At 41.5% G+C, this 12,297-nt stretch overlaps 1 protein-coding gene and 1 long non-coding RNA gene across 17 annotated transcripts in view; one reads left to right on the forward strand and one right to left on the reverse strand.

The window, feature by feature from the left end:
* Positions 1-12,297, reverse strand: part of KCNMA1 (potassium calcium-activated channel subfamily M alpha 1) — a 775,994-nt gene that overhangs the window by 104,131 nt on the left and 659,566 nt on the right. The gene's annotated exons all lie outside the window — the stretch shown is intronic.
* Positions 8,934-12,297, forward strand: part of LOC309604608 — a 555,802-nt gene continuing 552,438 nt past the window's right edge. Inside the window, exon 1 of the long non-coding RNA XR_014230929.1 lies at positions 8,934-9,689. This is a non-coding gene — a long non-coding RNA (uncharacterized lncRNA). The remainder of the gene's footprint in view (positions 9,690-12,297) is intronic.

A 12,297-nucleotide genomic window follows, 5' to 3' on the forward strand; every position in this document is an offset into this window, starting at 1 on the left:
GACATCAGATGGGATAATATGTCACAGACAATCTTGTGTGTGTTATCATTTCCTCAGACATACAGAGTTCCCTTCTCCCCTATGACATACACAGGCACAGAAAACTCAGTTTTGCAGGAAGACCAGACCCATTATTCTCCTGAAACCTGCTAAAAATGCATCCTACTGAATAATCATTATACCCAACTCATCAACCCTCAATGTGAAACTCTCGCTTTCATCTCAAGCTGCTGGCTTGGTCAGCCCCCTTGGCTGTGATATCGCTGCCTAACTTGCATTAAATGCCAGGGGTTTGCCACTCCTAGGAAAGGGAGATGTGTAGCATCTCCTTGTATCATGAGTGACATCAGTGAAAATCGGGTGTGTGTTTTCAGCCTTGCAGGATGTGAATGTTGTTTTACTGAAAACGGCAATTTATAAAATCGTTGGACTAGAGATTGAACGGTGTGCTTCCTGTTTCCTGTGGGTTTATCAAACTTCTCATCCCCCCAAGAAAAATCATGTAAGTCATAGGAGTACAGTCATTTTGCAATAAAGTAATTCACAATGGACAAAACTTGCAAGCTGAGCCAACCTCTCTCTAGTACAACTGCTTAAGACTTTCACCAGGAAATCTGGGCTAGTTAACTCCAAGGTCTTACAATGTGGCCAGGAAAGAGCAATCCCTGGGTTGCAGCACAGAACGGCACCCTTTTTACAGAGGGATGTTTCCTGTCTTACAGTGATAGACTACCAGAATCCTGGCTGTCTGTCACTCAAACCAGACCGGTGAGAGGGTATGAATATTTCCATAAGCAATGAAGGCAAAACAACAAAACAACAATAACAAGAACAACAAATGCCAGATAAATAACCCATACTGTGAGTTCGGTCCTATAACTGCTGTAAAGGAGCACCTGACTATTGTTTTAGCATGAATCTCCCAGTGGGGAATGCCATGGGCCCATCTGTGAGGTTGTGCAGCTAAGATAAAGGTAAGACAGGCATCGCAGCCAAGTTCTACGCCTACAGGGTCAGTGGGCAGCTCGAGATCAGAACACGGGGAAGTTAAAGTGGGTATATCCTCTGAATTAGAGTTTCAGGTCTGACAACCTTGGGACAACATGTATCACCATGTGACTTTGAGGTATTATTGATAAAATCAATCCAAAAAAAAAAAAAAAGCTTACTTGTTTTGAAAGATCATGGTGAATATTAATACACAGATAATTAAAAAATGAAGGTTGCTCCCTATCAAAAGCAATGCCAACAATAATAATAATATCACCAACACAATATATATATAAAACTATAACTGAACCATCACTTTACCATATACATTATCAGGCAGGGTAATTTCACAACTTCTAGCTGAGAAAGAGCAAATGCATTTATTTGGAAAACCTAGAGGATGTAGGCAGGAAACAACAACGACCTGTTATTATGTAAAATGAGGATGGAAAGAATCGCCAAGCTGCCAGAGCCCAGGCACAGGGAGAAGCACCCCACGGTAGGCTGAGGGGGCAGGGGAGGGGAGGCTTGTTGGAGGTTTTTCCTTTCTGGCTTTTGTGGAGCTAACAGGAGAATGGGGAGGGAGACTTTAAGGAACAATAGGTTATGTAGAAGTTAATCACAGGGTATATTTCTGGCTCTGTTCACTGCCTAGGAAACCTGAATTGTGTAAGTTTGAGTCCATCAACACAGAGTAATGAGAGAATTCAGCTCCTGCATGGGAGAGAGAAGAAATACGCTACAAATATATGAACAGAATCCACATGACCTGGATTGCAATGTTCTCTACAGAAATACTGTGGCCTAACAGATCTTCGAGAATCAAATTTGGTGGATTAGATGTACCTGCTGTACTCACACACCCCATCCCAGACCATAGCCTCATGTTCTATATGTATCCTGGATAGAGTCCAACATTCATCAAAATCCCCTGTATCTGGAATCTTAGCTAAAATATCTTTACTAAAAACTTGAGCTGTCATTATAACCTGCCCAATGCTCTTGCCCTGCTCAGTATGTGGTAGAAAAGTCCTTTTGAAGATCTGGTTGCCTTTGGTTCTTTTCTTTCTTCTTTTCTTAGAACAGACTGTCTCCATCACCTCAAGGGCAAAGAAGAGTCTCAAGCAAAGATCACTCGGTATTAGCTTCTCAGAGATGAGACACAGAAAAGAACAAGGGAAATCTAAAAGCGAATACACAATGGAAATGAGAAATGCAAGAATTTCTTTGACTTATCGTTATGGAGTTTGGAGATTGGGAAGGCAGTAGAAGAAAACTTCTACTTTGAATCAAACAGAAAAAAATTGTACAAGAGTTCAACCCAAACAGCCTCTCCTCAACTTTCCTTTCCTTCTCTCCTTCTGCCCTACCCTCAACACCAACAAGATGGCAAAGACTTTGAGGCCAAAAAGCGTACCTGACTCCTTCTCGTAGCCCTGACACACGCAGTACATGTTTGTGGGGCTGAGTTGCCGAATAGGGATGAAATCTGCCAAGTTCCTGGCACCAACAGCTGCCTTCTTTCTTTTTATATTTCTCAAGTTCCGGGATCAGCAAACTATACTCTGGAAACGTATCTCTGTAAAGCTTATGAGCTAAAAATAGTTTTTACATTTTTAAATGGTTAGGGCGAAAAAATCTAAGATGAATAATATTTCGTAACACATTGAAATGATATGAAATTCAAATTGCAGTGGCTCTAAAGAAAGTTTCTCATAACATGGCCACAGTCGTTTGTTTACCTGGCATCTATGGCTGCTTCCACTCTACAACGCGGAGTCGAATAATTGCGATTGCGACCGTGAAGCCCACAAAGTGTAACATATTTACTAGCTGGTCCTTGATAGCCAAGGCTTGCTGAGGTATGTATCAGCAAACCTTGGCTATCTCATGTACCTTCTCACATTGCCCTAGCTTTCCAGTTTTCAAAAAGGACAATGCTCTCCCCCGTCTGCTGAGCCAGCCAGACAATAAAAGCAACACACACGGAACTCACTTTAAGTGCACAGCTGTGGGGAATTCGGGAGGGATGGAGGTAGTTCAGAGACTTGAACGTCCTTCCCACCCAACCTGCTATTTGTCCTGCAGAACCCCTTGTACTGGGGGAGACCAGTCAGGTGAGTTTCCCGTTTTCCAATGCAAGCTAAGTTAGATTCATCCACTGTGCACGTCGATAATGAAGGCAAACCACATCCACCATGAGCAATTCCTTGGAGCTGTCAGTGTGTGCTCCAAGCCCACCGAGCAAGAGCCCATCCAAGACAAAAGATTAAACATTAGACTAGATCTGTTGAAAATATACAGTGTCAACCTTTCCCCAGTTAGCTCAGAGCGATATATAGATGATTATTTCAACCGTCAGCTGCCGCATAGATTTAAAGCCCTGTACAGTAACTCCTGGATTCATCTGCCCCTTGTCAAACTTGCACAGCTTTACTTGGAGGATACATGGTGTGGCAGTTTCACTGTGAATCCAGAATGATCCAGACGGCTGCTGTCTTTTTGTTAACAGGAAGCCAAACTGATGAGTTTGTAATGCATTTCTTATCAGAGGTAGTTTCAGAAAAGAAAATGTGCCCCATCAGTTTGGCTAGAATTTCACATAGACTAGATTATGGGCTTAATCAGAACATCTCTGAGATTTTCTTGAGGAAATAGATAATTCTGCATCCATCCCATGCAAATCACTTTATGGCAATGAATGATGTATTTATGAATTTATAATTATCCTTGATTTTTCCCCCTCCCGCAGTATACTTAATAAAAATCATCGCTAGAGCCTACAAAGCAATGGTTCTTAATAGATACAAGCATGCTAATATAGTTTTTAAAGTTAATGCTGATCTTTTTGAGCTGTGTGTCTAAAATGATCATTGTGAATAAAGGGATTGTAATTTTCAACTCATATGTTTAACAAAGACAAAATGGACTGTAATGGAATTTATGGAGCCTGTAAAGGAACTCTCTAATATAGTTTATTATCAAATAGATTTGGATTTACTGGAGGACAAATTGGGTCCCTCTGAAATGTATCAAGAGAAGATGCCTGTAAGGTACCGAACAGTGTTCCTGGTGCACATCAAGTGCTCACATAGATGGCAGAGGTGCCATTTGTTATTCTAACCCCTACTGACTTGTGAAATTCCGTACTTAATTGCCAGCATTAAAATCGCTATTTATCCTGTCTTTATTTTAAATTCTGACATTATATTCATCATGGATATTTTTTGCATTTTGATTTTTTAAAAAACTACTGCATTGAACTATTATTTTTCTTGATGACTGAGGTTTTTGGTGCCCCTTAAATTTGGTGCCCAAAGCAAGTGCCTCGTTCTTCCCACTCTGGTCCCAGCCCTGCCTTGTCCATTTCTCAAGGGTGTTCTAGGTGATGGTTCTGCCACCCTGCCTGTCATTAAAGAGAAGTTACCTTAGTTTGTCTCTGCATGTGTGTCTATATGCTCCCTTGTTCCAAACTGGACAAGGCAAATATAAAACATGAATTATTCTTTTGATCACTTCATGCTGTTTGCATGAGATTGCTCAGGAAAATCTTTGCAAGAAAGGCTTCCTGGTGGATTTACAGATTGTCAGACATCCGAAGGAGTGGAGAAAAGATCATGCTGCCTCAGGAATCTGAGATTTGCCACCAGCCCAGGGTGAGAAACAGAAGAGAGAGAAAGGGTCAGGTCTCTCCCGGACTTAATTTCACAGCTCACATCAAATTCTCCTGCTGAACACAATATTGATTTACATTTCCACTTTGGGGTAAAAGTTTTTATTTGCTTATATGTGTTGACTGAATTGTTACCTTCCTTCTCTTTTTGTTTTTCTTCCCCCTAAACAGCTTCAAATAAACATGACTGGCAGAAAATGTCAATCATATTTTCATTTCCATTGTCACTTTGCTGTTTACGTTTTTAGAATTAATGCTTGCCCCAATGATTCTATTTGAAGATCAGCCTAGAATCTAATTGTGTGTATGTGAAATTGTTTTAAGACGCTATACAGATAAGGACCATTATTATTATTAATATCATTATTATTATCGGCTCATCCATAAACACCATATCTGCCATTGAGCCAGTTTTGTCAAGAGCCCCCTAGCATTCTAATATGTATTCCAGATGGTCGCACTGATACTTTCTCTGAAACTCAGATAAAGGTAAAATGCGTGGGTTTTTAGTGCAACCCAAGTGTACTGCATGGCCCGATGAAGAATGTCCTGTCAGAACACTTTAGAAATACTGTATGCTTTTAACCTTGGGAGGTAAGGACCAGTCTGGATTATGATTTTACACTAAACACAGCATTTAGTATATTTCTTAAGGGCACAGTCACCTTCTAAAGATGTTCTCAAACTATAAAATCATTATCTGTATTCTACTATAATTTATCTTCAGACATAGTCTCTGCAACATTTTAAAATGCTAGTGCACGGTGGGGCCCTTGCTGGTCAACACAGTTAGAGAACATGGTATGGAATGCAGAAGCAGGGCCGGACAAGGTTTAGAGGTGAGCAGACCTCACCCTCTTTGGGCTCAAGGCTATACTAATATGCAGACCCAGAAGCACCCAGGTCCGGTGACTTCTAATCCACATCATTTGCTGTCAGAATTCTGCCCGTGAGGATAGCATGAGGATATGGGCTTCTAGAGTCAGGGCAACCGTCCAAGTTCTAGCTCCAACTCTCATTAGAGCTCTGATCTCAGCCAAGTTACTCAACACCCTAATGTCACAAGATCCCTGCTGGACAGATGAGGACACCAAGATCTGGAGATGCTGTGGGATAAATGAAGATAACCAGCAGCCACATGCTGACAATCTGAGGACAAATACTGTCTTGGTGTGCTCTGCTTGACACCACCCTGCCACTGCTCCATCGGATCTTATATGCAGGACAATCTTTAAGTCTGAAGATTATCCATAAAAATCTGGGTTTCTCACTTCTGTCTTAAAACCTTGCAGAAGACTAGGCTCCCATTCCAGGAAGGGAACTGTCTCAGGGGACATGAGCTTACCAGCTGCTAAAATAGCCCCAGGCTGCCTCCTGGACCCCCCCCAGTCATATGGCAGCTACCCCATGATAGCATCTCTGGCTCTGATTCCAATGGCACTCACGTGTGCTACCCCTGAGATGAGGATTGTCAGGCTGGAAGATTCCTCTACATACGTCAACTCATACTGAGCTGCGGTGAGGGTAGCGGTTAAGCACCCAGGCCTTGAAACCTGTGGGCTGTTAGGTCTGAACCTGGGTATTTGGCAAATTGCCTAAGTTCATTTTTCTCACCTATAAGATGGGAATAATCAGAGTACTTTCCCCAGAGGGTTGTTGTGAGGATAGAGTGAAAAAAGTGAAAGAAAAGAGAATAGATTGAAAAGTGCTTAGAAGAGTTCCTGGTAGGCTCTTGATAAATGTTACCCATCATTATCTTGGCTTTGAGAAATCAAAACAATTAGAGCTCTCTGTCATCGGATCCTTCTCCACGGTGCCAATCTGCTTTCTTTTGACTTTGTTCTACTCAAACGGGTTCACTATCTCTCCTCTGCCCCAAGCAACTGACCCGGTATCCAGGCGCTAGAATGGGGTGAGATTCACCACCCCCATCCCCGTTCTCTGCATCCTGTTTGATGGTCACCTTTGTCCCATGTTGCATATGGTCCCAAGGAACTGCTCGGGTCAAAATAATTAGGCTATGCCAAGTGCCATAAAAACAAGAAAAGCCAGAAAATGTTTAAATGGGCCTCAACTGAAGAAGGCTGGGACCGTTCAGAGCAATAACAAATGAAAGTCAGACGGAAATGTGGAGAAACCCCACTGTTCCCTCTAAATTACAGGAAATTCATGCTGCCTGCTTGTGAGGGGCTTTTTCCCTTCAGTTTCTGGTGGGAGGTCATGGGGTTGGGGCATGTACTTGGGAGGTGATGGGAGGGGCAGGGGGATGATGGGATAGAGGGGTAGCAACTCCTCTCTTCCTTCCCACCAGATCTTCCTTTTTCCTCCCTACTCTATCCACCCATCAAGAGACCCATCCACCCATCAAGAGACAGGTTAGCCTGCTTCTTCGGGAAGCCTTCCCAGATGACTGTAGCAAGGTGGAATCCCTGCTTTCTTTAAAGTACCTTGGCACTTCTCATCTCACACCCCTCTGACATCTCATTTTTCTTGCATTATCATTTGCTTTCCATTTCCACGTGTCCTCCCCAACTAGACTTAAAAGTTCCTTTACGTGTTCTCCCCACCTCTGAATCTCTCAATGGTGCTGAGCCCTTAGTAAAGTTCCTAAGAAATAGTTCCTAGCTGCCAGAGAGGTGGCATTGCAGAGGGAAAAAGCACAGCCTAGTAGTGAGGAGCTCTAGGGTCTAGTCCCGGCTTAGATCAAATGTGTGGCCTTGGCAAGACTCTTCCCCTTCTGGAGGATTGGCATTAATTAAGCATAGGAGTTTTTCAGCTCTGCTCTGTAATGGTTCTGGGCTTAATGCTCTCTTCTGTTACTTGACAGATACCATAGGAACCAGCCATGGACTGAAGGCCTCATAACCCTACAGCCACAAGTAATTATCCAGAACTTCCTACCACACTCAACCCCAAAGCACTACCAAATAGGAAAAGCAGGATTCCCGGTCCAAGGAAAGTGTGGTCCAGCTCAGTGGTTCTCAACTCTGCCTTTCTATAAAATGGACTGGAGAACTCTACAGAACACTAGACCAATTCAACACAAATCCTGAGGGGCTAGGGGCTGGGCATTGCTTTTTCTTTTTTTCCAAAACTCTTTTTAACGATGCACAATAAAAGAGAACCACAAGGCTAGCTGGAGAAATGAGACAACTGCGTTAAAGATGCATGTATATCTATATAAAATTCACAAGTTATATGAAATAACAGTATGAAAAGTGTTGCATGATAATGTCAGGTGAGGGCTAAATGAAATGTCGTAGATAATAAGTGTTAGTAGGCCTGGGTGGTTAGGGAAAATAAGACTGGAAACAAGAGTTGGATGGAGAGAGATGTCAGCCTTATTCACCTGCGTATCCCCAGAACCAAACATAGGGCCTGGCGTGCTGGGGCCCTTAAGCCATGATGCTGAATAAACTGGGGGGGGGCAGCAAAGGGTGGGAAGGGCATGCTAGGTGGGGTGGGGGGCAGCTGGAGCAAAGGCAAGGAGGTGGGGAGGCACTAAGCTCAGGAACTATAAGAAAAGCAGTTTGGCTGGAGCAGGAAGGTTTATTTGAGGGCATAGCTGGGGGATATAGGGGGCAGATACTGTAAAGCTTTAAACTCCAGATGGCAGAATTTGGATAATTCTTGGTAATAATCTGAATCTTCTGAAAGTTATTTTTCCTTAGATTTCAATACTCAGATTCAGAGAGGACAGTGGGTGGTTTGCATCTTGGAAAAGTCTATCAGAAATCCCCCTAACTCAGCCCACTTCCTTTCTGGCCACTTCAAAGTTATAAGGGTCCAAGATAAGATGCACACATATGTGCATGGTACTAATAAGGAGGAGGACGCTGGCAAGGGTCCAGTTCCATTGGAGGTCTCGGTTTTATTCTAGAGAGTATATTTGCCAGGAAAATAAAGTTTTTTAATGCCTGGGAAAGGGGTCTGTGAAACTCACAAGGCTGCTTCTTCATAGCCCAGCCAGGTAAATCCAACCTTTACACTGGGATGGTTATTTCCTGTCTTCAACTACTCACGTTGATCCCACCCCCTATAAAGAGAACTGGAAGGGAAGCTGTCAGCGTTTGGCTTTAACAAGAAAACTGATTGCAGTCAATACTTCAAAAAACATTTTCAACAAAACCAGTGCTTCCAAGTGGATTCACCGAGAAGGAATGTTCCCCCGCCAATCCCTCTACTCCTTGATTTCACCTAACCAATAACATTTCAGGATTTTCTCTGTCAAAAGCATATAAATGGGGGCTTCCCTGGTGGCGCAGCAGTGGTTGAGAATCTGCCTGCCAATGCAGGGGACACGGGTTCGAGCCCTGGTCTGGGAAGATCCCGCATGCCGCGGAGCGACTAGGCCCGTGAGCCACAACTACTGAGCCTGCGCGTCTGGAGCCTGTGCTCCCCAACAATAGAGGCCGCGATAGTGAGGGGCCCACGCACCGCGATGAAGAGTGGCCCCCACTTGCCGCAACTAGAGAAAGCCCTCGCACAGAAACGAAGACCCAACACAGCCAAAATAATAATAATAATAATAATAATTAAAAAAAAAAAGCATATAAATGAATAAAATAAGAACGTACATGATGTCATCTGGATCCTTAACCTACACCCCTTAGCCCAGTATGCTTAGAAAAAGTTTTAAAAAAAAAACTCAAAAGAGAAAATTCCTATTGGATACCCAAAATTAATGGTTTGGAAATTTTAACTTACAAAAAGAGTAAAATATTTGCACCCAAATTTCTTTATGGTCTGATAGGTAGCATTTAACAATTAAGAAAGTAAACATATATGGAATCTAAGGAAAAAAAAAAAAAAAAGGTCATGAAGAACCTAGTGGCAAGATGGGAATAAAGACACAGACCTACTAGAGAATGGACTTGAGGATATGTGGAGGGGGAGGGGTGAGATGTGACAGGGTGAGAGAGTGTCATGGACATATATACACTACCAAATGTAAAATAGATAGCTAGTGGGAAGCAGCTGCATAGCACAGGGAGATCAGCTCGGTGATTTGTGACCACCTAGAGGGGTGGGATAAGGAGGGTGGGAGGGAGGGAGATGCAAGAGGGAAGAGATATGGGAACATATGTATATGTATAACTGATTCACTTTGTTATAAAGCAGAAACTAACACACCATTGTAAAGCAATTATACTTCAATAAAGATGTTTAAAAAAAAAAAGACAAAAAAAAAAAAAAGAAAGTAAACAAATATAGGCGTCATCTTAGAATGTATTTTAATTCTCCCCTTTCATAACCTCAGCAAATCCATTGTCTCCTAAACAGGCCATGTTTATAATCAAACACCCTGTTTAAAAGCAGTACTGTAGGTTAAAGGAAAAAAAACAAACAAACAACTTAGTAAAAAGATGTAGTTGTGTCTTTAAAGAAATTTAAAAGATTGAAGAATAACCTGTGCGTGGATGAAAAAATAAATAAATAAAAGTAAGTATTGCTTGTATATTTGTTTTTTTTTCACTCATTGTTGCCCAAATTGACAAGTTGATCAGTCTTTGTGTGGATAACCTTATCGGAAAAGAAAAAAAAAAAAACAAACCCAAAAACCTCTGATCCTGTTTGTCAGAAATTTAGTTCTGGCCTAAGGAGAAAAGCAACCTTCTTTGGTTAACTTGGAATCCAAAATAATTCTTGATGAAAGAGCATTACATTAAAATTATTTTTATATAGCACACTAATCCAGTACAAAAGCCCCCTTCATAAAAATGTCCCTCGTTATCCTGGTATGGAATGAAGCCTAGGGAATTAATCTGTATAAATAAACAGTAGTTAAAAATGCGACTTGCCACATAACAATGATCAGATGGCAGAGGTAATCCAGTCTTAGGGGTGAGATTCTGGTATTGTGTAGTTACCTTTTTAAAACAGTAACATTTATTTAACTAGGACTTGTTCCAAATGAGCATTAAATCAAGCAAGTTGAATTTAAGGAAATCTGAGCAATTAAAAGGTGTTGTCTTATTGGAGAACTATCTCCTCAACAAACAAACAAATGAACATAGCTTTAGAGATTCATTGTAGAGAACTAAAGGAGAGAGAATCTGGAAAAGAAAAAGCAGAGAGTAGAGGTGGGGGTAGGACCTAGACTAGTCCAGGTAGACGGTTTCATTTATAGAAGAGCAGCGCCACCTGCCGGTAGATTCGCATTTCGAGGCCCTCTGCAGTTTGCTGGCTATCATCTATCTTGCAATCTTTGCATAAATATACAGCAGTATTTCTCAGCTGCTGTTATACATAAGAATTTTATTACCAGTCGGCAGATTTCTAACACACTGGTTGCAGTTTAATAATGCTCTATTACCTGAAGTATGGTTATATAAAAACCTAGAATGTTAACTGTTGATAAACCGATTCTAATACGTAAAGTACTATAAGTCACCCAGTAAATATCCAAATAAATCAAAAGGGATAGCTCTTTTTCCTCCAACAACATGTTATTAAACACCTCAATTTGATCGCTTACATAAAAAAAATGTTCATACATTTCGATGTACTAAGAAATCAGGAAACGCGCATTATAGTCTTACCAACTGAGAGCTTTCCCTTCATTTACAGTTTAGAGGAAGGTGTTTCTGCAGAGAATATTTCCCCCTGTCTTTAAAAACTGTACTTGAACCAAGGTGTCATTTAGGGAATTTTCTCATATAACAAAACCTGAGTTATAAATAACTAAGATTACATCTATAAAATGTTATATTTTTTAAATGGCAGTAGAGGAGCCATGGAGCATATAAGTCACTGATAGAGTGAGCAAAGAAACAGTAGCTGTCATTTTTTCAGAAAAAGATCACACAAACGCGATAGCAAAGGAACACAATAAAAGGAAGAACAGGAGTGTGATAGGTGACTCTGATTATATCTGCAAAGGAAACTGTGAAATAAATTAACACCCAAGCACCCAGGAAAGGCATACTGTAGCTTCACTGCAAGTGATCGTTATGCAACAGAGAAGGCTGGTGATTTCGTAAGAACAGAAACAAGGTGTCGGCCGCGAAATCTGGTGGTGATAACTAATGACCATACTACCGACAACTCTGATTTGATCTCTAACAGAAAAAAATAAAAAAGCATTCCATAGGATAGATGTATACAACAGGAATCGGATTTTTCATTTGAAACGAATAAACCCCAAATGGGATCAAAGGGCCCGGTAAGTGAAAAATGACAGTTCCTATGTGGCCCTGATTTGATCTCAAGCAAAACGACCACGCTGATAAGAGCTTAAGAAGAAGGTAGGGCCGTTCTTGGATTGTTATTGGAAGCGGGTGAGTGCCACTGTCCATTCAGCTGATGGGAAGCCCACTCTAATTTCAAGAAGTTATTGAGATTTAATCTCTAACAAGTACAATGAAAAAGATTGCTCATGCAGCAACCAAAGGGTCATCCCTTAAAACACACACACACACACACACACATACGCACACTCCATTTTGTTATTTCTGATGGAAACTGTGGAATCCCTTTACATTCCGTTCTTCCACCTAAGTTGGCTAAGGCATACGTGTTAAGAGAATCAAAGGTCAGAGTGCTTCCTGTAAACCCAAAGCATCTCCAGTTACTTATCACATGGGACTTGAAGAGGAGGGACTCAAGCATGGGCAGAGAGCATCTCATCTCCC

The sequence above is a fragment of the Balaenoptera borealis genome, assembly GCF_965194805.1.
Source record: "Balaenoptera borealis genome assembly, chromosome: 10".
Classification (NCBI taxonomy): Eukaryota; Metazoa; Chordata; class Mammalia; order Artiodactyla; family Balaenopteridae; genus Balaenoptera; species Balaenoptera borealis.